Below are 26,125 nucleotides of genomic sequence, written 5' to 3'. Positions count from 1 at the left end.
TCAATCTTTCCCAGCATCAAGGTCTTTCCCAATGAGTCATCTCTTCGAGTGAGGTAGCCAAAGGATTGGAGCTTCAGCTTCAGCATCAGTCCTTCCAGTGAATATTCAGGATTAATGTAAGTAAGTACAAGTAAAGAGCCATAAGTAAAATTTTGAGTTGTCCAGCCCAGGGAGCTAGGAAAGGGCCGGAGGTCAGTGGTGCTAAGGACTGAGGCAGGAAGCTGAGGACGGGCAGCCAAGTTAGAGGCCTGTAGTCCTTCCCGCTCACAAACCCGTAGGTCATGACCCTCACACAAGTGAGGGTAGCCAGCACCACTTCCTCGCATGGAATGCAAGGACAGCTAAGGTCTCTGATTTTGTTCAAGAGAGAATCAAAGGTGACAGTGCTAATAATGACCATGCGACTAAGGATCATAGGAGGAAGGCATGATGGACCCTGACAGAGACTGACCACTTGTGACCCAACCCTCACCTCCATATGTTGAAACCTAATCCCCAAGGTGATGGTATGAGGAGGTGGGGCCTTTTGGAGGTGATTAGGTCTTGAGGGTATGGCAAACCACTCCAATTTTCTTGCCTGGAGAATCCCCATAGACAGAGGAGCCTCGTGGGCTATGGTCCATAGGGTTGCAAAAAGTAGGACACAACTGAAGCAACTTAGCATGCATGCACGTGTGTCATGAGAAGGGACCCCTCCTAAAGATTCATGCCCTTATAAAAGAGACCCTGGAGAGCCCCCTTGCCTCCCACCATGTGAGGACACAGCAAGAAGGTGCCAGCTATGAACTAGGAAGTGGACTCTCACCAGACACTGAATCAGATGGAGCCTTAATCTTGGACTTCTCGGCCTCCAGCACTGGGAGAAAGAAATGTCTATTGTTTATAAGTCATCCAGCCAATGGTGGTTGTGGTAGCAGCCTGAATGCGTAAGACAACCCCTTTCACAGGTAAAAAGGTCTCTGTGTGTGGTGGGTAAAGATGGAAGTGGCAGCTGAACCCTTCAGTACATACCCTTGCTCTGTTTTATTTATAATAACCGGATACTCACTGTGCACTGGGCACTCTTCTAAATGCTTGGCTCAGGCTAACATGTTTTTCATGGTGACCCTGAGCCTGGTCACTCGCCCGTGGAGGTGAAGCTGCGCTGGGGATGCTTCGCAGCTGGGCCAGCCTGTGCCCACCCACCGCGCGGCACTGTGCTGCCTCTCTGAGGGTCAGCAGTGCCGGGTCACAGCGTGCGCCTCGCCCTCTGGCTCTAATCACCTCTGGAACCACCTGACTATCTGTTTACTCCTTCAGCACCATTTTCTCCAAGATGGCCAAGACTAGCTGTGTGACACTCCCCACCGTCTCCAGGACCCAACACGATACCTGGCACATTGTAGGCCTTGGAAAACAAATGGCTGGCTTCAAGGATCTGTTCTATTCATCTGTCACATATGTGGAACTGAGCTGAAAACGGGAACAGTCTTAGAATTCATCTTGTTCGGTTGAAATAAATACATTCCAAGTATATGAGACATTTCCAAAGTCTAAAATCATCTAAAAACTCTGGTTTTGCAAAATAGCAATATGAGATACCATCTATTAAAAATGTACTCTTTTCTAGGCAGTTACGTTAAGTATGTGGCATGTATTTTCTCATTTAATTCTTATCGCAACTCCATAAAGTAGATACTATTTTGTCTATTCCTTTTTCTTTTTGTTGCCATTTCAAATGTACTAGAATTGGGTTCATTGTAACTGGGTTAATTGGCTCAGGACACACTGTCGTTCCAGGCTTGGCCCTCTTCTGCTCATCTTTTATTCATTTATTCATATTTTAAATAACAAAATAAACTTGCCAGTAAACTTACCGCCCAACCCACGAACCAAAACATGAACAGTAACTTGTGCCCTTCTCTGTGCTCCTCCCAATCCATTCTCTTGCCCGCCCCACACACAACCCCACTATCCTGAATTTTGCATTTCCTTGTTTTTTTCCACTGTATGCCCAAATGCTTGATTGCTCAGCTTTCGTTAGATTTGGACTTGATGCAAAGGGTGGCAGGCTTTTGTTCACCAAGCATCACATTCCTTAGGTTCATCCATGCTTTCACAAGTGGCTGAGCTTCATTCATTTTCCTGGCTGTGTGATTTTTTTCCATACATACTTCCGTTGACTGGCATTTCTGTTGCCTTTCCTTTCCTTGTTCTTATGAAGGGGTGTTTCTCCTGGGTGTGATATCTATTTTACAGAGGAAGAAAGAGAGGCACAGAGAAGTTAAAGAACTCACCAAAGACCTCCCAGCCAGTAAGTGGCTGAGCCAGTATCTGAACCTAGATCTTTAGCTCTAAAGCATGTTCTACAGCTTCTATTGGCCCTCCCACGAGAAAGAGCTAACAGGAGGTAAAGGGCACATTTTCCTTCCTCATTTTACCCCACCCTCACTTTGTCTATAGGAGAAGAAAAACTAGTACGTTGACTTAATTAGCCTTTCAAATAAAATCACTTACCCTCCTGAATCCAGCAGATATCCACTCCTCCCCATTTAAAAAAAAATTGTTGGGTACAATATTTATCTCAGAGATGACATGTCCAAATAGTTGGGCTTTACACCTTACAATCCCTTTAACTCTTGGTTTGGGGCCTAAATTCCCTTTACGACAGAATCAACTGCACATGCCTATATGTTTTCTTTTTTTTCCCCCATCAGAAGTTTTAAAGAAGAAAATGGTGGGAAAATAAAATAAAATGTTCACTTCTACTGTCTGCTGTTATGTATCGAGGCACCTCTTCAGGTTAAAAATAGGGTTTACATGGAAGACAGCTCAGTAAAATAAAAGTTGATCATATAAACTACAGACCACAATTTTAAAACACAAATGATTTTGCTTACCGGTGAAGAAACTTTCCAAAGAGAATGCTTAGTTATTTGGAATTTAGAAAAAAAAAAAAAGGAATGCAATATGTTTGCATTTATCCAGTTTGTTCTTTGAAAAAAACACGCTGCTGTTACTTTTGGGCACTAAACAAGGTAAACCTTGACTTCGTGGAGATGTTACCTGTGGACCAGACTGAGGTCTGGTTTCTACAAGGTCATGCTCTGGCTTCAGAAACCTCACTGACCCCTGTGCTATCACTCTTGCATTCCTTACAATAGACCATGCTGTGGGCAACCCATTTCCTTAACAGCTATTTCTCATGTCTGTTTGCAACCTTTCTGGGCATGGGAATTTGAGGCACACAGATGTTCTTACTATTGTTTAAAAATAAGAAAGAAAAAATGTTTATACTCATATAACAACTGGACATAAAGTTTAGAAAACAGAAGGAAAAAAAATCTAACATACTCTCACCATCCTCAGTCAAACTTCTGCCATTGTTGTTTCTCCTTCTTCTCCTGGCCTGTGTGCACACATCATCTATAGGGACAAACAGGGATGTGTCTACAATTCCCTGTGCTGCAGATCTTGAGACAACGTAGTCATGCAAAGGTAGTTTATTTGAGGCGTGCAGACAATACCACTGGGGGCATGGGGAATCCATACAGTGGAGGAGAGAAGACAATAAAGAGCACCCTTATCAAGCGATAGAAGCTTAATCCCCAAGGAAATTTGGGAACATAGTGCTGAACATGCAGCTCAAAGGGGTACTGGAGGTAGGGTACTTACACATCGACTGCCCATGGTCACTGCTTAAGGACTGGTGTGGGGTGGAAAAGAGGAGGTAATTTCTCAACTGTGTGCATGTCCACAATCGGGGGTGCTTGGGGGAAGAGCTCCCCAATTCAGGGATGTTCAGTTTGGTGGCTGGAAATTGGTTAGAACAACTGAAAACCCTTAGAGACATGGGTGGACCCAGAGTGTCTCTTCTATGGCTTTGTTCACTTGACATTCATTACGACACTTACCTAGACTTCCTTGTTGCTATAGTCTTTACCCTTATGAGATTAGTTTCCACATAACATTTCATAATGGAATCATAATCTACTCCTCTGATAGTGGATATTACATTGCTTCAAAATGGAACAGGTGAGGGACTTCCCTGGGGGCCTCTGGCAGTCCAGTAGTTAAGAGGCTGAGTTTCCAGGGTAGAGGGCACGAGTTCCATCCCTGATCAGGGAACTAAGATCCCATGTGCAGTGCAGCTAAAAAATAAAAAAGGAAGAAAGAAAAGAAAAATGAAACAAGTGAGTTGGCAACAAATAGCTAACTTATTTCTGTCCAAGCTCTCAAAGCTGAAGCTGTGTACCAGGGGAAATATGTGTTCTTAAAGAAACTGGAAGTTCTCTGGTCAAACAAGCCAAGTAGAACACCCCAGATGAAGATAGCTGAGAGAATCACGACCAAGTAGCCCAGTGGCACGTGCTCTAAATCAGATGTACTGTTATTTAGAGTGACTCTTTAATTGTTAATGTTCTTGCGATAGCTGTACTTTGTTCTTCAAGATGTCTAAGGTCTATAAATTTCATTTATTAACACACTGTACTGGGGCCATGATAGTGGGAAACGCAAGCTATTAAATAATTTTGGTACCGGCAAGTAACACTGAAGCGAGACCTAGATTTGGCTGTGGTTGGCCCCCAAGTAGAAGCGCCATCTTGGGGCAGGCACGCGTATCTCAGTGTCTCACCTGAAAGTCAAGGTGTGTGGCAAATACCGTCCGAAGCTTCTCCTACAGTCATCACCACCCTCCCCTGCTTCTTTACTAGCACTACTCTGATTTTCTGTAGCTACCAGGTGGAGAGGCCCTGTTCTTGGGGTAAGCAGTCCCAACACAACCCCAGGGGAAATGTCCTGATTGGCTGGAGTCACCTCTAGTAATTCCTTTCTCCTCAGCCACACACTCACTTCCCTAGCTTCCTCTGAAGTTGCACTATTTGCAACCCCATGGACTGTAGTCCGGCAGGATTCTCTATCCTTGGGACCTCCCAGGCAAGAATACTGGAGAGGGTTGCCATTCCCTTCTCCACGGGATATTCCCAACCCAGGGATTGAACCCATGTCTCCCGCGTTGCAGGCAGATTCTCTACCTACCATCTGAGTCACAAGGGAAATTAGGAAAAGGTGAAGTTAAAAAAAAAAATTAAATCACACATGATGTAACATTTTCTATATGCCCCTCTTTAAGTACTTCATGTATATTTCAACATTTAATTCTCACAACCACCCTGGGGCTAAGCATACTATTACCATCCCATTTACCAAGGAGGAAACTGTGCCCCAGAGAAGCCAAGTGAATTTTCCAGGATAACATGACAGGTAAGTCTTGAAACAAAGACTTACCCCAGGTCATTTCCAATATCAATGCTCCTTTGTCATATGAGGAATATCTAGGTTTGTCTTTAGGTAACCAGGAGTCCATCCAAATATGTGCCTGCCTGAATTAGCAAAGGCTGTCCTGTGGAGACACTGGCTTCCTGCATCACCTTCCTCACCACTGAGAAGTCCCACAGGAGTCACCTCCCAGGTTTGAAGGATCAAAATTCATAGTTTCTCGTAGGGGCCTGATTATGAACATCAAAGTCATGTTACTGAAAGGGAGGAATGCTTAATCCCTTTTTCCCCACCCTGTTAAGGTTAGATTGTGTTGGTTAGACTGCAGGCAGAACTGCCTTCTCTCTAGTTCTTCCCTCTGTCTCACAGGAAACTGCAAGTGCACGTGTACATGTGTGCACTCATGCACACACACACAGACACACACACACTCACCGGGCACCCATATCAGTGGTGCTTCAGTACACTCTTCTTCTCCATGCTCTTTCCTCAACTTCCTACTTGGAGAAACTTCCTCAAACCTCATCCCAACCTGCTCTCAGATCCTGAGGTCACTGACTTGTACTTTTTCTTCAGGTTTTGTTGACTCTCACTTGTTGATCCATGATGCACCACAATCCTTCATGTGAGAAGGATGGGCTCTTTTTCAAAGAGTCCTTATTTTCTGTCTTAGCAGCTGGCCGACACCACTCCCAAGTCCACAGGGTCTTAGGTTCCAGCTACCTTGACCCCGACCTCTACAGGAGCAACTTTGGCTGCAGCAACAAAGACTCAGGCAGTAACTTTAATTGTTGGTTGTCAGCAACATGAGGCTCTCCAGCGAGCACCGCTCATTCATCATCCTAGGTCTGGCTCATCAAACCATGGTCCTAGAGGATATGACTTGAAGTTTTATTTGAAGAACCATCCCTGGTTCTCTTTGATAAGAGTGACCAGTGGGTTATAGGAAAACATTGTCTCAGAGTTCAAATTGGAGAAAGGCTGTATGACAGAAACTGTAACCCTTCAGCTTAATCTGCCCAGGAGACAGCCAGAAGCATTCAGAGAATAAGTTGAGGAAGAAGCCCTAAGAGTCATCATGAATTCACGAAGAACAAATCAGGTCAGGCTGACCTTGCCTTCACTCTTGAGAGGACTGGTAAATGAGGAAAGCAAGTCTTTAGCCTCACTCCTAATACAATCAGTGGAAGGAGGATGGTAGAGGTATAAATTGACCCCCAGGGATTAGACATATACTCAGTCTATATTAACCTGTTCTCTGCCTCTTGAAATATAAAAGAGAAAACTTTAAACTGGGCAGTTGTTACATCTGAATACTCAGAGGGCTGTTTGTGTAGAAAAGCATTAGATTTCCACGGGCAGAACCAGGAGCAGTGTGTGCAAACCACAGGGAGGCAGTCCTGTGCACCACGTGGGGAAAAACCAGCGCAGGCTTAGAGCAGAGCTTCTTAAACTGAGTTATGCATAGCCCCTCATACAGAAAAGAACATTCTTCAAATCCCCAGGGTTTACAAATATTTTTCTATAATGTCTCTCTTCTTTTTTATTGAAGTTGTAGTTGAATTACAATGTTAGTTTCAGATGTACAACATAGTGATTTGATATTTTTATAGATTATACTCCATTTAGTTATTACAAAAGAAGGGGCTGTGCTTGTGGGTTAGACTGCTGGCAGAACTAAAATAATTCTCTGTGCTGTACAATGTATTCTTGTTGTTTATCTACTTTATATGTAGTAGTTTGTATCTCTTAATCTCATACCCTTATCTTGCCCCTTCCTGCTCTTCTCTTTCCCCATTAGTAACCACTAGTTCACTCTGTATCTGTGAGTCTATTTCTGTTTGGGTATGTACATTTACTTTTTAGTTTCCACATATAAGCAATAACAGAGTACTTGCCTTTCCCTGACTTATTTCACTAAACATTATACTCTCTAGATCCATTCACGTTGTTGCAATGGCAGAATTTCATTCTCTTTTTAAATGGTTAAGTAACATTCCATTGTAGATACAAACATACCACATCTTCATTCATCTGTTGATGGAAACTTAGGTTGCCTTCATATCTTGGCTGCTATAAACAGTGCTGCTATGAACACTGGGGAGCATGTATCTTTTCAAATTAAGTGTTTTCATTTTAAGTATATACCCAGGAATGAAATCGCTGGATCATATAGTAGTTCTATTTTTATTTTTTTGAGGAACTCCCTTACTATCTTCCATAGTGACTACACCAAATTACATTCCCACCAACACTATGCAAATGTTCCTGTTTCTCCACATCCTTGCCAATATTTGTTATTTTTGGTCTTTTTGATGACAGCTACTCTGAAAGGTGTGAGGTGGTATCTCATTGTGGTTTTAATTTGCATTTCCCTGGTGACTAGCGATATTGAGCATTTTTTTATGTGGCTGTTGGCCATCTGTATGTCTTCTTTGGAAAAACATTTATACAGGTCTTCTGCCTGCTTTTTAATTGGGTTGTTTTTTTGATACTAAGTTGGATAAGGTGTTCATATACTTTTTATATTAACCTCTTAACAGTCATAGTATTTGCAAGTATTTTCTCTATGAAAGTGAAAGTCACTCAGTCATGTCTGACTGTGACTCCATGGACTATACAGTCCATGGAATTCTCCAGGCCAGAACACTGGAGTGAGTAGCCTTTCCCTTCCCCAGGGGATCTTCGCAATCCAGGGATCGAACCCAGGTCTCCCACATTGCAGGCAGATTCTTTACCAATTGAGCCACAGGGAAGTCCAAGAATATTGGAATGGATAGCCTATTCTTTCTCCAGAGGATCTTCCCAACTCAGAAATTGAAGAAGCATCTCCTGCATTGCAGGTGGATGTTGAGCTACCAGGAAAACTATTTTCTCTATAGCATTTCTTAATTATGGGCATACAACTAGGTTTAAGTCCTTATACTTACAGTTAAACAAATTTACAAGTAAATTAACGAACTACATTTACAAATGTAGTTAAATGCAAAAAAACTACAATGTCAGCAATACTGAAATAGCCTTATTTTAATGTGAGAGATGATGTTGTTTGCTGAAACAAAATCACCCTTCAGGACATGAATATGGTACCAATGATGGTTTTTATCTTGGAGGTGTAGGTCACTGCATAATTTGCGATGACTCAAACAAAACACATTTCTTTTTCTGAACCACAGACAAACCTCCATTAGTGAGGCATGCTGTCAACTTTTCTTCACTAAAATTAACAACACTTGTTGCCTGTTCAGTCCAGCTCGGTTCTTTACTTATTAGTCCCAAAGAAAGTTGAACTAGTCTCATAACACATAAACGAAAGTACTACTGAAAATATCTCTGGTGGTCCTCAGGTAAAAAGTGATCCTTGCATTTGTCAAACACCCTAGGCTTCAGGGAGGGATGGATTGGGAGTCTGGGATTAGCAGATGCAAACTATTATATGTAGAATAGATAAACAACAAGGTCCTTCTGTATAGCACAGGGAACTGCAGTCAATACCCTATGATAAACCTAATGGAAAAGAATGTGAAAAAAATGTGCATACATGTATAACTGAATCATATCACTGTAGAGCAGAAATTAAATCAACTGTAAATCAACTATACCTCAATAAAATAAATTAAAAAATAAAACCTCTAGAATGTAAAACACAAAGAACAAACCCTAGTACAAAGTATGGACTTTAATTAATAATAAGGCACTGATCTTGGCTCAATAAACGTGCTACACTAATGTAAGATATCAGTCATATGGAAACTGGAGGTGGAGGAGTCAGGGGGTATAAGGTACGTCTATACTTTTCACTCAATTTCCCTGGAAACCTAAAACTGATCATAAACAGAAAGTTTACTAAGTAGAAAAAAATGGTCACTATAGCATGTTTACATATTAATTCTTTCAGTTGTTGTCCAAATGAAAAGACAAAAATTTGCACATCTCACTTAGAACTTGTACTCCTCCAAGAATATGTTTGTGTGTTCCAGGCTCCTCACCATGGTTCAAGTGCTAAAATCAGGGGTTCGGGAATGGAGTGGGGTATTCTGAAAAGCCATTAGAACTCTTTCTTCAAAGTGTCCCAGAAAATGTCTTGAAGGTCGTCTTTCAAAGATGTTCTTCTGGGGATATTTGTATTCGGAGAGAGGTTAGAACACATGATCTCTAATTCCAAGATTATATAATTTTAGTTTTTATGAAGATTTAACCCTCAATTAATTTGCTTTTAGTTCTATTTTTCACAGACTGCAATGGCCCAATGCCAGAAAAATAATGTGCTTGAACTTCTAGCTTTCTAAGTCTTTCTCTTAATTCCCACAAGCCTGTCCAAATAGCAACAATTTCATCTAGGCCAACCAATTGTCAATTTTTGGTCCTGGGAAAGAATAACTAATAAACCCCACTTCATTCCAGCAAACCCAGATCACATTCCTTTCTGATGGCTTATCGCATTCCACTCCGAGCTGAGTTCCATAGTTCTAGCTGCACTTGACATCTTTGGGCAATGCTCTTCCTAACTTTTCTCTTACAGAAACCCTAGAAAACCCTTATATTCGTTATTCCCTATGGAAAATATTTCCTTCCAGAATCTGAGGCTAGGATAGATTTATAAAGGACTCATGTAATTCTAAACTTTTTAAACATGTTATTGAATTCACACGTATACATCTTTGTTTAGTTTTAGCAAACAACAATGGCACCTTAGAAGCTGGAACATCATGGGCATTGAGAAAATAAAAAAAAAAAAACACCTTCTGCAAAGTGTTCACTGGATCTGAATATTGAATTTCTTCAACTGGGGTAGAATAGTTTTCCATTTGAAAGTAAGTAAGAGGGATCCTAGTCATAAGCATGGGTGTCTAAGGGAGGAGTAGACACCCACGATTTCTGGCTCCCGTCTGTCTCTCTCCTGTCGCATTACATCAGACTGCTCACACTTTTGATGTGACTTCCAGCAAGGATGGCTGGCTGAGGCACGGCTTTTCAACGCCACCTACCATCTGCCCTGAGAACTGCATTAGCATCTCAGACGTCCTGGTCCGAAATCCATAATGGATTCGACTCTCCCAATTGCAGGAAGAGATGTATTGGAATAAAAAGAAAGAATAAAATGGAAGAGGAAGTGAACAGTCAAAGATTCTGGGAAATAAGCCTGAAAAATGAGGCGGCAAGGAAAACCTGTCTCTATCTCAATTTTGATATTTCCAAAAGGGAACCTTTATTTATAAAAGGTTACAATCAAACTCAAATAGGGATGAGTGATGTTTCCAATGTAGTAAGATCTAGTAATTACTCTTAGGTTGAATTAAAAGCAGTCATTTGATAATGTACCTATTGAAGGATGAAAACATCCTTCTTTTAATAGTGCTATCCCAGTGTTTTCCCCGTCTGAAAGCTATCACAAGGTATTTTTGAACACAGTAACAACTTAAAAGAAAGACAAAACATGCCTCCCTAAAGTGTTGAGACTCTTCTTTTTTCACTTGAGTGGTAACTTTTTTTTCATACTTTCACCAGTTTCAGGAAAGGGTGGGTTAGAGTCAGGGGCTTCCTGAAACTTTTCAGAACAAAAATTCTAATTCAGTGTGTTCAGAGGGGCCCCGTGAGAATCGTGTTTTGGAACATACCGACCCCATGTGGTATTATCTTTGCCAACTTTGCAGTTTCGTGTGAGATTTATTTTTAATCTTTAACAAAGCATGCCTGTGTTTATCTTAACTTACGAAAAAAGTGTAATCATTTAAAACAAAACTTTTAAAAATAATTAAATATACAATGAATGTTGAAACATAAAAGTCAGACAGAATGTTACCTTAACAAGAAAGAGCTTCCTAAAGATCAAAGGATTGCTGTTTGTTTTATTTGCTTAAGTAACCAGTACTTTCACTTTAAGGGATTCGGTGGCTATTTGAAGGAGGCTAGGAGGTATCCACTGCCCAACCCCCACCAAGATAAAGGCCTCCCACCCCTCACATTGAGAGCTGGGAACTTTACTTATTGACACTAAAAATATATTCTTCGTGTTTAGAATGGAATGCTGAGATTTGATTAAAGACAGTACATGAATCAAGCGAATGGCATTTGGGGGGGGGGCATGTCTTTCGATCTTATTTAGAAGTTTTGGGGAAAGACCATCTTTTGAGCTTTCCTTTTGTGTGTGTGTGTGGCCGTATGTCATCATTGCAGCACTGAGGAGGTACTGCATAGGCTTCTATGACCATCAATGACCATGGAATGCAGTGCTTCCAAGTGCAACGCACCTCTTATATTGCCGATTTTAATGCTAGGTTCAATAAAAGAGGGAAGAAATGGGCTTTAGAGCGTGAAGGTCTGTTTTTCCTCTAAGTACCTTCAGATTTGGGTTTTAAGTCAGTGATACTAGCTAAGTCATTTGTGGACTGACAAGTGAGAACAGGATGAGATGGAAATACATTCAGTTCACTTGGTGGTGGCCTGTAAGAGGTGGGTTTGTGTAATGGTGGTCCCTCCTATGAGGCCACTGTAATCAGCCAAAGCAACCTTAGATGGTGCAATATCTGGTTGTTCCCAGTCTGCTATCAGGTGAGCCCTACTAAATGCTGCATATATACCACTCAAAGAGAAATGATAGTTCTTTTCATTTGTCTCCTGTGTCCCCTCCAAACAGCTTTAAAATCTTTGCTACTTTTTACGAAAACTTTCAACCAATACTTATTTTGCATGTGGCTAGATCGTGATTTCTGGGATTTTTTAAGGGCACTGTGGCTGAATTTTCTACCCAGGAAGTATAGCAAAATCCTGAGCTTGAGCTCTAGAACCTGACAAACTGATTCTGTCATTGACTTACGACAGTCAGTGCAGTGAAGGTTTCTAAGTCTTAATTTGCTCATTTGCAAAATGGCAATTATTAATAATGTTTAATTTGAAAGGTTTAAACACAGGTAGAGGTCTCAACACATGGTCTGCCATTATGTGGGAACTGTTTTAAGGAAGGATATGTATCCAAGATCCTAAATCAATTACCAGAAGCCAAATCAATTACCAGAAGGTTGAGGGAATCTCACATCATCTTTTTTTATTTTTGCTTTTTGGCCATGCCATTCAGTCAACCAGGATCAAACCCACACCTGTTGCAGTGGAACAAGAGTCTTAACCACTGGATCGCCAGGGAAGTTCCCCACACCACCCCACTCTTTTCACCTTGGTTCCTTTCTGCTACCATCTCACGGAATGATCTGGAAGTTCTTCTCAGTAGGATGTTCCTCAGCAGGCAATCCACAGGCACATGCTGTGAGGGTGGAAGGAAGAAGGTCCTGAAGCAAAGACAGTGACCCTGACAAACGCAGACAGGACAGAATAATCATGCTGAAGAAGGTTTTTTTTGTTGGTGGTGGTTCAGTCATTCTTCAGAACCCTACATGGGACTGAACTTAATTGCAGTGTGCAATAACTATCCCAGGACTCCAGGAAATCTTACAGAAAACAAATCCTCTCATGGTTGGCAGAAGCATAATGCAAATATTCCAAACATCACATACTCCCCAAATCATGGTTTAGGAATGCACTGAATCAGCAAATTACTTTGTTTTGCTTAGTTTACTTTAATGGGCGGCAGTATGGCAGAATGGTGAAGTGAGGAAGTGCGGTTGTTACAGTTTTAAAAATTATTTCATGGTATTGTTACCAATAATTGCTTGATTGCCGGTTGACACCTAATAACTACAAACCCATCAGAACTGGAAAGATAGATCATATGTATGAGAGATAATAAAAGCAAGTTTTAAAAGTACTGAAGACAGGGCAGGGGGCTAGTACTTTTAAAAGGGAGGAAATAAGACTCATTATTTGGGGTAGGTTAATTGTTATGTCAGGTTTCCAAGAGTTACTTTGGTTTGTAGAAAGACTTGAGCTTGGATCCTATCAAATAAAGGCTTCTCTTAAAGTTTGCAAATGACTGAATAAGTGATTTTCTAAACCCTTCATTTTATCCACAGCATGATGAACATGAATATCTGGACTGAGTCCACAGTGCTTTTCCTAATGTTGATCCCGCAGTTCCTTTTCAATCCTGGATTCAGAGAAGTTCTAGCCTAAGTGTGGCTGACTCAATGAAGTGAGATGGCTCTGTGGGCCCTGCCATATCTCTACTGGAATGTTTTTTATAGTCACATCCTCAGCTGCAAAATTACTGATGAGTAGACACTTGTAGCCCCAATCCCGTAACTCTACGACAAAAATAGAATTTCAGACTCTTTCAATACGAACATTATCTAGAGAAAACTATATCTAGGTCTTCCCTGATAAGTTACATGATTCAGTGCTTTGTTTCTATAAACTAAAGTTAGAAACTCAAGAGTGACTCACTTTTCTTTTTTGCATGCATCTAAGTGAACAAGGAAGTCACACTGCTTCTGGTGTTGCTTTCTTTACAAGGAAAAAAAAAAAAAAACTTGCTCCTTCTCGAGCATCCTTTTTAGGTCAGCAATTTTGAAGTGCAGGACTTATTGGTGTCCAAGCGGAAAGGGCTGATGCTCTGATTTATCACGACTCCCTCCGAGTGGAGTTCTTCCATGGCTGGAGAAAGGAAAACATTTGTTGTACTAATACTGAATGTGCTTCCTGTGTAAAATAACCTTTAACTCTGTGGAGATCCCCCATTTTAATGATTGGGATATAGTAGAAATAGAAGGAAATCCAAATGCCCCAGTAGCATCCACTCTCCTCCCCGGTAGGTCAGGCTGCAACCATCTGAGGGACAGAAATGGTTGCTTGGGAAGCATTCAAGGCTTCTCTTTCTCCTATTTTAAGATATGACCATTTTGATCGTTTAAAAATGTGTGTGACATTCTGACCCATTAAGGAGACTGGGCTATGTCAATCAGGGGAATGAGGTGGGTAGACTGGGGAATTCTGGCATTCACATATTTGTCGTGGGGATGAGAGGGACTCTTATCAACTGGAGAACCAGCTCTCAAACCCAAGCCAGACTGCAGCTGCCTGCATCTCCCTATCTTCATGATACAAATATGACTGAGTCTACTCAGTCTACCTCAGTTCTGGCTCAGGGTGACTGCCCTGAGCACTGAAACGATTCTTCCTACATAGATCCTGAAATGGGATTCCCTACACTGAATGAGGTGAAAACCTGGGAGCAATCAACTAAAGAAACAAGCTTTTCAAGCATATTTGAGTTTTTGCAGTGAAGTTGTTATTTAGTCGCTAAGTTGTGTCTGACTCTTTGCAACCCCATGGACTATAGCTCACCGGCTCCTCTGTCCATGGAAATTCCCAGGCAAGAATACCGGAGTGGATTGCCATTTCCTTCTCCAGAGGATCTTCCCAGACCAGAGATGGAACCTGCATCTCCTGCACTGGCAGGGAGATTCTTTACCACTGAGCCACCAGGGAAGCCCTTTGTAGTACAGCAGTCCAGCTCTTTAGGAGCTGTGAGAAAATGTCTATGTGATAGGGAAGAGAGGTTAAGCACACACTTTCAGAGCTTCCCCAGATTGTAGGCTCTGTGTGTCCTCATGCAGCACAAGATCACATCCCGTCCCAGAAAGCCACACCTGAATAATGCAGTTGGCATTCTTAGAATGCATCTAGCAGTGGATTAACAGGAGCGCTTTCCACAGGTCAATCAATGGAGTCTCTGCTTCTGGCTGGCTTGCAGATTGCTCCTTCTTAAGACATGTCTTCTTTTTAAAAGACAGCTGAGCTTGTTGGAAGACAGAAGAGTAAAGAGAATGAGCTGTTTTGATCTATCATTCCCTATCTCACTCTCTCCTTCCTCTTCTTTCCCACTTACACTTGCAACTCCTTCAGGCCAGACTTTCTGATTACCTTGACTTTCATTTCTTTTGCCTCCTCCTTCCTAAGAATGAATGATATATCTCAAACATAATGACTCAAGCAGTACATATGTCTCATGTGTTTGACTGCATTTCTGGTTCCTAAGAATTAGGAACCAGAGTTCAGTTCAGTTCAGTTGCTCAGTCGTGTCTGACTCTTTGCAACCTTATGGACAGCAGCACACTAGGCTTCCCTTGTGGTACTTGTCCAGCTAAGTCTGACAACCTATGGCGTAGGAGAAGAAACACTGGTACTTTTAGTAGGTATTTGATATTAGTTTGTCTTTGTAAAAATTGATCTGCAGGTCAGCTACAGGTTTTGATTAAAAAGAAAATACTTAAATCAAATTTATCAATATTTTCAAAGACAAACAGATTTCTTCACACACATGATTCAATATGACCAGTAGTTGTTTGAAATGTTACTGAGCACTTACTCTGTTACAGTGCTTGTTGCACTTTACAGAGAAATAAAGGATCATGTTTCAATTAAAATTAATTTTGGATGCAATTGAGTACCTGACTAAAGAATAAGCATTGCTATACATTGCTATACATTAAGCAAAAAGGCAATTATTTTCTTCCTATACAAGAAGCCTGGTGGTGGTGGTGATTCAGTGACCAACTCGTGTCTGACTCTTGCAACCCCATGGACTGTAGCCTGCCAGGCTCTTCTGTCCGGGGTATTTCCCAGGCAAGAAAACTGTAGTGGGTTGACACTTCCTTCTCCAAGCATGAAGCCTAGAAGTAGGCAATTCAGTGCTCAGTGAGGTTATTAAGGACTTGGATTCTTTCTCTTCTACTTTTCCATTCTTCTGTTTGTAATCTCATGATTTCAAGATGATTCTCACAGGTCCAGATCTCATAACTGTGTTCAAATGAGGTGGTGGCTGAGGGAGGAAGGACAGGTCAGGGTAAATGTGACTTTTTTAAAAGAGTGTCATCCCTGTTTGAGCAAACTCCAGGAGACAGTGAAGGACAGGGAAGCCCGGCATGCTGCAGTCCATGAGGCTACAAAGAGTTGGACATGATTTAGTGACTGAACAATGACAACAACAGCCCCCGTTTTATCACAGAAATATGCCCAACAAATTCAAGGCATGATAAATAAAAAGGCACATTCATATCAAGGTACTTTGTGGTCAAAAGACAAAGAAAAAATCTTAAAAGCAGTCAGAGGGAGAAACAGATTATTTACAGAAGAAAAACAGACTTTGGGCACACTTCTCAAAAGCAACATGGATTTCAGAAAGCACTGGAATAATACGTTCAAAATGCAGAGAGAAAGTAACTGACAACCGAATTTTCTATAACCAACAATCTTTCAAGAATGATGGCAGAATAAAAACATTTTCAGACAGACTACAAAATGAGTGTTAACTATCACTCAGAGAAACTTCTACAGGATATACTTTAGGATGAAGAAAACTCATAGCAGAAAGAAGGTGAGAGATCCCAAACAATGAAGAAAATGATGAATACATGGATAAACCTATAAAAATCACTGTGTTAAATAACAATGACGCCTTAATTATAGGCTTTGGAAATAATACAGAATCAAAATGCTAGTAGAAAAAAAAATGGCATATAAGTAGGAAGGAGGTAATAGGAATAAGGCATTCAAAGGTCTGTACTTTGTCCAAGAGGGTAAAACACTGACTAACTGAAGACATTAAATTACACATTTGATTAGTTACACACCTTACTAAATTACACATACACACTATGTACATTAAAATTCTAGGACATCCCACAAAATATTAAAAAAAGGTAATAAGTGCTGAACTAATAAAGGAAAAAAACAGAGTTAAGAGAAAAAATTTTAAAATGAAGCTTAATGTGTTCCTAAAGTAAGATGAAAGCTCCCAAAAGATGGTGAATGAGATTTACAGACGAAAAAGCTGAAAAAGATGAGAGGCACATGTGCAAACAAGTGCAACAATGTGCTACAGCTGCAGTGAAACAAGTAAGCGTATGTTATGGGGCACAAAGGATCCCTTCTGCCTGAAGCAGGGAGAATGGGGTGGTGGAGCAAGTCAGGCAAGACTTCACAGAGGAGGTGACACTGACCTGAGATGGTGCAACAAAGCATGCCGGAAAGAGGGGAGAGCAAGGATAAAAGGGCAGGGGCATGAAAGCAATGACATTTTCAGAGAATTCCAAGTAATTTAAAATGACTGAAGTAAAGGATTTAAGAATGAGGTTAGCAGTCAGATCACAGAAGGCCTGTTTGCCATTGGACAGAGCCTGGAATTAATCCTGGAGGCCAGGAATGAGGAGCAAGTGAAGTGCTTTGAGGAGCGAAGTCAGATTTGAATTTTAGGGCACAAAACGTCTTTGACAGCAGCAGAGAAGATGGTCTGGAATAAGCCAAGTTCTTCTTGTGGCTCAGGCAACGGGTAATTATTTGTTAACTACGATACCCTATTTCTCATGAGATTTCACTGTGGTATTTGAGAAATAATACTTTCCTTTCTCACTGACATAAAGACATCTTAAGTAGAATGATAAACAAACAAGGTCTTTTTTCCCCTCTAAACTCTATTGTGTAAACTTAGTTGTACACTCTAATAAATGGAGTGAGGTTGAATAGCCTTTGGCATCAATCCCAGAGACTAAAACAGTGAGAAAACAACAAAACATGGAACATAATATCTATCCATAAATCCAATTGTATGGTTATGTCTATGGCTCATTTTAAGAGTTATGATTTCCCTGGCAAAGTACCAAAAAAAGTACCTTCAAAAATTACTCAGAACAGTCACTTGGCATCCAACCACACTGACAGAATGAAAAATATTGAGTAAAGAGCCTACGTGTAATTCCCCATTCTTGAAGAAGTAAAGGAAGGGTGTTTTCTAAGGCTTCAGAATGACATATTTTATTAAATAATAACATGGTCATGAAAAAAGCCAAGAGGAAACTTCCCAGCTCACGTAGAAAATGGAGTCACTCTATTTTCTTTAAAACGATAAACATATTCTGTCTTATAAGAGAATGTCTCAGAGTCAATGTGTTCACAGTGGTTAACTCTGTTCTTCATTCCCTTGTTTTCGCTTTTTTTTTTTTCCGCTTTATATTGTTTTCTAATTTTCTACAATGAGCATGCATTGCTTCTAGAAGGAAAGAGAATCAAACCAATCATACAATCAGTGACTTAGGCTGTCTTTTTCAGCTTTTAGATTCTAAATCAGCTTTTAGATTCCAAATAAGATTAATATAAACTGCTTCTGAGATAATCTACTAGTGTGCTTTGAATATATGCAAATTTTCTCTCAAATTTTTGTCCTCAGGGGATAAATTTTCCAATTTTCAAAAATATTAAAACTTCCCCTCTCAGTTATTCATGACAGTGCAAGGGAACACTGACACCACTACCCAAAAATAGCAAACAGAAAACATTAGGCATACGGGCATAATATATCAGGTTTTTACGGCACTGCACAATGTTTGTTGGTAGATGTATCTTCTGAATTAAAATTTTTAGTTACTACTAAAATGATTCTATGCTCCTACATGTAGACTGGCAAATGAAGTGTAAAAGAAACAGGTCTAAAATTTAGAATTCTTTGCATATAACCTACCAGCTGTACGCTCCACAGGCAAATGAATAGACTCTCCATGCTGAAAATAGAAACCATTTCCTAAAAATACAGACCTGGGGCTTCCCAGATGGCTCAGAGGTAAAGAATCTGCCTGCAACGCAGGAGATACGGGTTCGATTCCTGGCTCAGAAGATCTGCTGGAGGAGGGCATGGCAATCCACTCCAGTATTCTTGCCTGGCAAACTGCATGGACAGAGGAGGTTGGTGGGCTACAGTCCACGGGGTCACAGAGTCAGACATGACTGAGTAACTGAGCACACATACATCCAAGGTAAAAATTCAAAAAGTAAAGGGGAACTTCCTTGGTGGTCCAGTGGTTGGGACTTTGTGTCTCTGATGCAGAGGGCACAGGTTTGATCCCTGGTTAGGGAGCTAAGATCCCACATGCCTCACAACACAGCCCCCAAAAAAACAAACCACACATACCTGAGACAGGGCTGTAAAAGCAAGGAAAGTAGAATGCTAACCTCAGTTGTGCCTGATGCAGTGCAGACATAAAAGAAAACACCTGGATTCCAAAGAGTCCACTCTAGTATTATCAAAACCCCGCTTTTCATAAGCAGAAGACACTCTTTAAAAGTAGCCTTGGACAGCAAGGAGATCCAACCAGTCCATCCTAAAGGAGATCAGTCCTGGGTGTTCACTGGTAGGACTGATGCTGAAGCTCAAACTCCAATACTTTGGCCACATGATGTGAAGAGCTGACTCATTTGAAAAGACCCTGATGCTGGGAAAGATTGAGGGCAGGAGGAGAAGGGGATGACAGAGAATCAGACGGTTGGATGGCATCACCGACTCAATGGACATGGGTTTGGGTGGACTCTGGGAGTTGGTGATGGACAGGGAGGCCTGGCATGCTGCGGTTCATGGGGTCACAAAGAGTCAGACACGACTGAGTGACTGAACTGAACTGAAAACACAGCAAAAGATTTCAGAAGAAATAAGAAACACCCATCTCTGAGGGTTAAAGAGAAGGGTCTGTCAAATAAACTTGATGTAACGTATTCCTTCATCTCTTAACACTTATGAATTGCAAAGAAAGATGTGTAAATAAGATTTATCTTAAATTAAGCACACTGGACCTTTCCCAACACTCAGAATTCAGACAGTTTAAAGAGGAGCTGGAGGTACTCTTTATATCTGGAGGTTATTTTCTGGTCCTCTGAAACATAGTAACTTTCTTCTTTAGTTGAAATTTGTACCTTGCCAATTGTAGGGGAGCAATTTCTGAAATTTATACTTAATACAACAGTTCTAAGTTTACCTTAGATGTTTACCAAGAGAAACATCTAATATTTACCAAGGGATCATTTCATGCAAAGATGGACACAATAAAGGACAGAAATGGTATGGACCTAACAGAAGCAGAAGATATGACGAGGTGGCAAGAATACACAGAAGAAGTATATAAAAAAGATCTTCACAACCAGATAATCATGATGGTGTGATCACTCACCTAGAGCCAGACATCCTGGAATGTGAAGTCAAGTGGGCCTTAAGAAGCATCACCATGTACAAAGTTAGTGGAGGTGATGAATTCCAGTTGAGCTATTTCAAATCCTGAAAGATGATGCTGTCAAAGTGCTGCACTCCATATGCCAGCAAATTTGGAAAACTCAGCAGTGGCCACAGGACTGGAAAAGGGCAGTTTTCATTCCAATCCCAAAGAAAGGTATGCTAGAGAATGCTCAAACTTTCGCACAATTGCACTCATCTCACACGCTAGCAAAGTAATGCTCAAAATTCTCCAAGCCAGGCTTCAACAGTACGTAAACTGTGAACTTCCAGATGTTCAAGCTTGATTTAGAAAAGGCAGAGGAAACAGCAATCAAACTGCCAACATCCACTGGATCATCGAAAGAGCAAGAGTTCCAGAAAAACAACTACTTCTGCTTTATTGACTATGCCAAAGCGTTTAACTGTATGGACCACAATGAACTCCGCAAAATTCTTAAAGAGATGGGAATATGGCAATACCAGACCACCTGACCTGCCTCCTGAGAAATGTGCATGCATGTCAGGAAGCAACAGTTAGAACTGGACATGAAACAACAGACTGGTTCCAAATCGGGAAAGGAGTACGTCAAGGCTGTATACTGTCACTCTGCCTATTTAACTTATATGTAGAGTACATCATAAGAAACACTGGGCTGGATGAATCAAACTTGGAATCAAGATTGCCGGGAGAAATATCAATAACCTCAGATATGCAGATGACACCACCCTTATGGGAGAAAGCGAAGAACTAAAGAGTCTCTTGATGAAAGTGAAAGAGGAGAGTGAAAAAGCTGGCTTAAAACTCAACATTCAGAAAACTAAGATCATAGCATCTGGTCCCATCACTTTGTGGCAAATAGGTGGGGAAACAATGGAAACGGTGACAGACTATTTTTGGGGGCTCCAAAATCACTGCAGATGGTGACTGCAGCCATGAAATTTAAAGACGCTTGCTCCTTGGAAGCCAAGTTATGAGCAACCTAGACAGACACATTACTTTGCCAGTAAAGGTCCATCTAGTCAAAGCTATGGTTTTTTCAGTAGTCATGTATGGATATGAGAGCTGGACAATAAAGAAAGCTGAGTGCCAAAGAACTGATACTTTTGAACTGTGGTGTTGGAGAAGACCCTTAAGAATCCCTTGGACTGCAGGGAGATCCAACCAGTCCATCCTATTCATCAGGACTGATGCTGAAGTTGAAACTCCAATACTTTGGCCACCTGATGCAAAGAGCTGACTCATTTGAAAAGACCCTGATGCTGGGAAAGATTGAGGGCAGGAGGGGAAGGGGATGACAGAGGATGAGATGGTTGGATGGCATCATCGACTCAATGGACATGAGTCTGAGTAAACTTTGGGAGATGGTGATGGACAGGGAGACCTGGTGTGCTGCGGTCCATGGGGTCCCAAAGAGTTGGACACAACTGAGCAACTGAGCTGAAATTTTACCTACCTTGAAGAGGATATGTTTTATTAACTTTTTCCATGGATTGCTTTCCCTCATTTCTCTCTCAGACAATGAAGAGCTCGCTCTTCTACCTTAAATGCTAAAGGAAAACATCACCACGCCACCAAGCCTTGCACCAGCCCCTCTCCAAATCCCCCCATTCTGATTTCAAAGCTCAAAAGAAGTGTCTAGAGAGGCTGGAGTGGGGGGGGTAGAGAAAGGCTAAGCAGGCCCGGCCAGAATTTGCAGCTGGCAGCAGTGAGAAGGCTGGGCACAACACCCCCCCACACACACACACTGTGGCTCCTGATGTCAGCTGGTGTCAGCACTGTAGAGACTGTGGCAGGATGGCAGTTTTTGTTGAGTCCAGTTCTGAGGGAAGCGGCGTACTTGGAACCAGAAAAGGATTTAGGGTCTTGGCTTATACTGCTGAGCTTTCAGGCTGGGCTCCAGGTGTAGAAGGGTGCTTCTGGAAACTTCTCCAAACCTACTTCCAGCCTACTTCCCAGCCATATTAGTCAGTCTTACCTCTTAGGCACAAGTATCCATTTATCCATTCCTCCCCTCCACTTTTCATTTAATAAACATTAGTGGGTGCTTTCCACAATTTCTACAAATTATTCTATTTCAGATAGAATAATTTGTAAGACATGGCCCCTGATTGTAGGAGTCTGTGGGAAACAGTCTGAGTGCTAGAGATTATGGTAAAATGTGTATAGGCTGCATGAGGGTAGAAAGGAGAGAAACTGACATCTCTACTCAGGTACTCCTCTGCTGTTGTGGCCCTGAGAACATGCAACCAAACTTCCCTGGTCCACTGCAACCAAGACTTCCTGGTACCTTCTACTCTGTTGCAAGTTCTGCACATCTTAGCGCTGACTGAAACCTAGCTTTATCACAAATGATGCCACTGTCCTCAAAAGCTGGTCCAGTGGTGTCTGCTCTTTCTTCCACTTTCCCTGACTCACACAGAGCAAGAAAATACCACTGCTTCTTAGTAGGGACAGCTACTGCTCCATCATTAACTATCAACTTGACTCCTCTTCTCTGAAATGCACACATCTACTTGACTCTACCCCTCCTCTTCTTTTGGACGGATGAGGATTTGGCCAAAGCCATGGGGATTTTTCAATTCTATGTGCTTCACATCTCCTAATAACCAACCTCTGCTCTTGCCTGGCTGTGCTCATTCACCTGCTTTTCATCCAGGTTTTATTACTGGCCTGCAGTCCAAATCGGAGCTTTTTTCTATGTTCAATAACATACATTCAACAAATATTTCTGCCAGAGAGGCTAAAAGTTAAGGAAGACAACAAAAAATAAAGTAAAAGGAAATACTTTTTTTCATACACAGCATATAACAAGACTGACTTCTTATATAAAAAGTGGATATAGTACGATCTACTTCATAGAGTAATTGAGGATGAACTGAAGGGGCATGTCAAGAACTAAGAATAGGGCCTGAAGGAAGACAACAAAAAATAAAGTAAAAGGAAATACTTTTTTTCATACACAGCATATAACAAGACTGACTTCTTATATAAAAAGTGGATATAGTACGATCTACTTCATAGAGTAATTGAGGATGAACTGAAGGGGCATGTCAAGAACTAAGAATAGGGCCTGACACATAACAGATGTTAACTATTATTACTGTAGTCTCCAAACTCTATAATGTACACAAAGCTTAACCATATCAAACCATTCTAGAATCAAATCTAATGTATCTGTTTAACTTACTTTAGTATAACCAACACTGTCTTGTATTAGTTGATGTTGTAACAAACTTTTTAAAAAGGATATAAATATGGGTATGTTCACTGCTCAAATTAAGATGATTTTCTCCTTGCCTGCCTTCACATTGGTCATCAAAGGCCTATTTTCAAGACTTCACGACTTTTTAAAGCCATTTGAAAATGGCATTCTAACCTCTATTTTGAACCACTTTCAACCTCTCAGCACTTTCTTCCCCTTCAGATTCTAAGATAGCAATTTGATTTTCCTTCTGTCTCTCTGACCATTTCTTTTTCATCTCCATGGCAGGATCCCACTCCTCTGGCTGTCTGTAAAGTCTACTGTTTCTTGAGTTCATCATCTTTCACTGCTGCTTCTTAAAGTCTTTCTAATATGTTGTGCCACCTTCATTGATATCTTTATCATCTCTGTCTTGGACTACTGCAACACTCTAAATGGTATTCTGGTTCCTCCTGAATCCATATATCCCTTATGTTGCCACCAGAATAATTCTTTTTTAAATATCAAGTGTTTATGACAAGACCGCAATTATCTCCTCTTTCCTACAAGATATCCCAGACCTCAGCACTTTGTACAGGGGCTCTTCATTTCAGTTCCAGTCAGTCCCTCCAGTCTCATCTCATCTTGCTCCACCTACTCACCCAGGACTCCAGCCACATGGACACAGTCTTCGAATGTGACTGCTTGCAAATCCCTGTCTTTCCACGTTTCCTCCTCAAGTCCCCTCTCTCCTTGTTCCCAACCATTCCCTATCAAGCTCCTTTCTCTATTAAGCATTTACACATTTCCTTTTAATATGTTTACATGTCTATGGCCCTGAGAAAACAAAAGTAGCTCAAGTATAAGGAAATGACTTTTTCTCCTATTCAGCCCCAGAATCTAGAACCAAGCTAATGCTCAACGAATATTTCATGAATGAATCATGAGCAATCAACAAACATTAAAAAAATAATAATTTTTTAAGATTCCGTTTTAGAAAGGGTATAAGTACAACTGAACCACTTTACTGTACACTTGAAACAAAACAGTGTAAACCAACTATGACCAATACAAAATAAAAATTAAATAAAAAAAATAGAGATGTAGTTTTCAATTTTATCCTTAGAACTGAGAGAAAGGAAAAAGATGCAAATGAAACACTCAAACACTCAAGCTCCAAACTCTGGATAAAGATGGACATTCTGAAGAGCCAGAAGAAACACATAACAACAGCAATGCACAATTCTCGAAATCTGGATTATCACAGCCATTCAAGTTGTGGGATCACAACAGTGGATATGCATAACACATACAACCTTATCACCTCCCTCCTTAAAATCCTTCCGTGCTTTTTTAAAGATAAAGCTTCATTTTTAATCTGGCACACCAGGGCCTCCATAATAAATCTGCCTCCATTTAAGACTCATCTCACACATGTCCAGTCAGCTAAGTAGTGTCTGACTCTTTGCAATCCCCTGGACTGTAGCCCACCAGGCTCCTCTGTCCATGGGGTTCTCCAAGCAAGAATACTGGAGTGGGTTTCCACTTCCTCCTTCAGGGGATCTTCCAGACCCAGGGATCAAACCCAAGTCTCCTGTGTTGCAGGTGGATTCTTTACCACTGAGCCACTTGGGAAGCCCCTCATCTCACACTACTCACTACCTTACTCTGAACTAGCCACACAGGCTTTCTCTCCCACTTGAGTTTTTGCACCAAATCTGCCAGTAATTCTCCCCTACCTAATTCACTCTCACATCTTGGCTGTCAGCCCAAGGATTCCTTAAGTTATTTCCACTACATGGTGACAAAACCCAAGTCTGTTTTTCCCGCATCATATTCGGAAGGCAACACACCATAGTGTGTGACTGTAACCATGATGGATTAGGTGTCTCTCGGTATATCTATTTAAACTCTTTTATCTTTTGTTTTCAGAACCTGTACAACTAAGGTAATTGCGGTACCCACTTCACCTACACTTTCAGCACTTTGAATTGTCACTATATAATAACAGACCTTGTGAAGTGAAAGCAGCTCAGTCCTGTCCCACTCTTTGCGACCACATGGACTGTAGCCCGCTAGGTTCCTCTGTTCATGGAATTCTCCAGGCCAGAATACTTGAGTGAGTTACCATGCCCTCCCCCAGGGGATCTTCCCAACCCGGGAGTCCTGCACTGCAGGCGGATTCTTTACCAGCTGAGCCACAAGGGAAGTCCAAGAACGCTGGAGTGGGTAGCCTATCTCTTCTCCAGCGGATTTTCCCGACCCAGAAATCGAACCGGGGTCTCCTGCATTGCAGGCGAATTTTTAAGAGCTGCGCTACCAAGGAAGCCCCAATAAGAGCCCTCAATTATACTTAACTTAGCTGTCACCCTGGCCACCGCCAAGAGCTCCTCTATTGCTATAGCGCAGGACCCACAGGAGCCGGTTCATTTCTCTATTTTTAGCCTCGGCCCAAAGTTCTAAACACAAGACGCCGTCGATACGTCACTTAAATACAAAAAAAAGCAAAAGAAACTGGGAAAACCCTTGGGTTCCACGTTTGCTGCAGGCTAACCACTCACCCCACCTGGGCCTTGCTTATCCTTATGAAAAAAAAAGTCACCTTTACCTCAGAAATTTTATACTGACGGGGCGACGCACCTGGCAAGGCACATTGCCCCTCCCCCGGCGGTCGGGGTTGCTGACGAAGAGAGCAAAGGCCCGAGGCCCTCCTTCCCGCCCTCCGCCAGCCCACATCCCTCACAGCGCCCTTGGCCCCAGG

The 26,125-nt window shown here is 41.5% G+C and overlaps 1 long non-coding RNA gene across 5 annotated transcripts; it reads right to left on the bottom strand.

Annotated features, from left to right (window-relative positions):
• Positions 1-1,555: 1,555 nt before the first annotated feature.
• Positions 1,556-26,113, bottom strand: LOC136144036 (uncharacterized). Of its 5 annotated transcripts, XR_010658467.1 has the most exons (7): positions 25,973-26,110; positions 14,799-14,947; positions 13,594-13,803; positions 12,430-12,562; positions 3,655-4,130; positions 3,334-3,405; positions 1,556-2,227 (listed from the first exon to the last, which is right to left on the bottom strand). It is a non-coding gene; the product is annotated as an uncharacterized lncRNA (long non-coding RNA). The 5 variants fall into 5 exon arrangements; XR_010658469.1 differs by having other exon boundaries at positions 3,334-4,130; positions 26,005-26,113; XR_010658465.1 differs by having other exon boundaries at positions 3,334-4,130.
• Positions 26,114-26,125: the final 12 nt, after the last annotated feature.

This window comes from Muntiacus reevesi, chromosome 11 (genome assembly GCF_963930625.1).
Source record: "Muntiacus reevesi chromosome 11, mMunRee1.1, whole genome shotgun sequence".
In the NCBI taxonomy this organism is placed as follows: domain Eukaryota; kingdom Metazoa; phylum Chordata; class Mammalia; order Artiodactyla; family Cervidae; genus Muntiacus; species Muntiacus reevesi.
The sequence above is the reverse complement of the archived record's forward strand: the minus strand, read 5'-3'. Positions and strand labels throughout refer to the sequence as shown.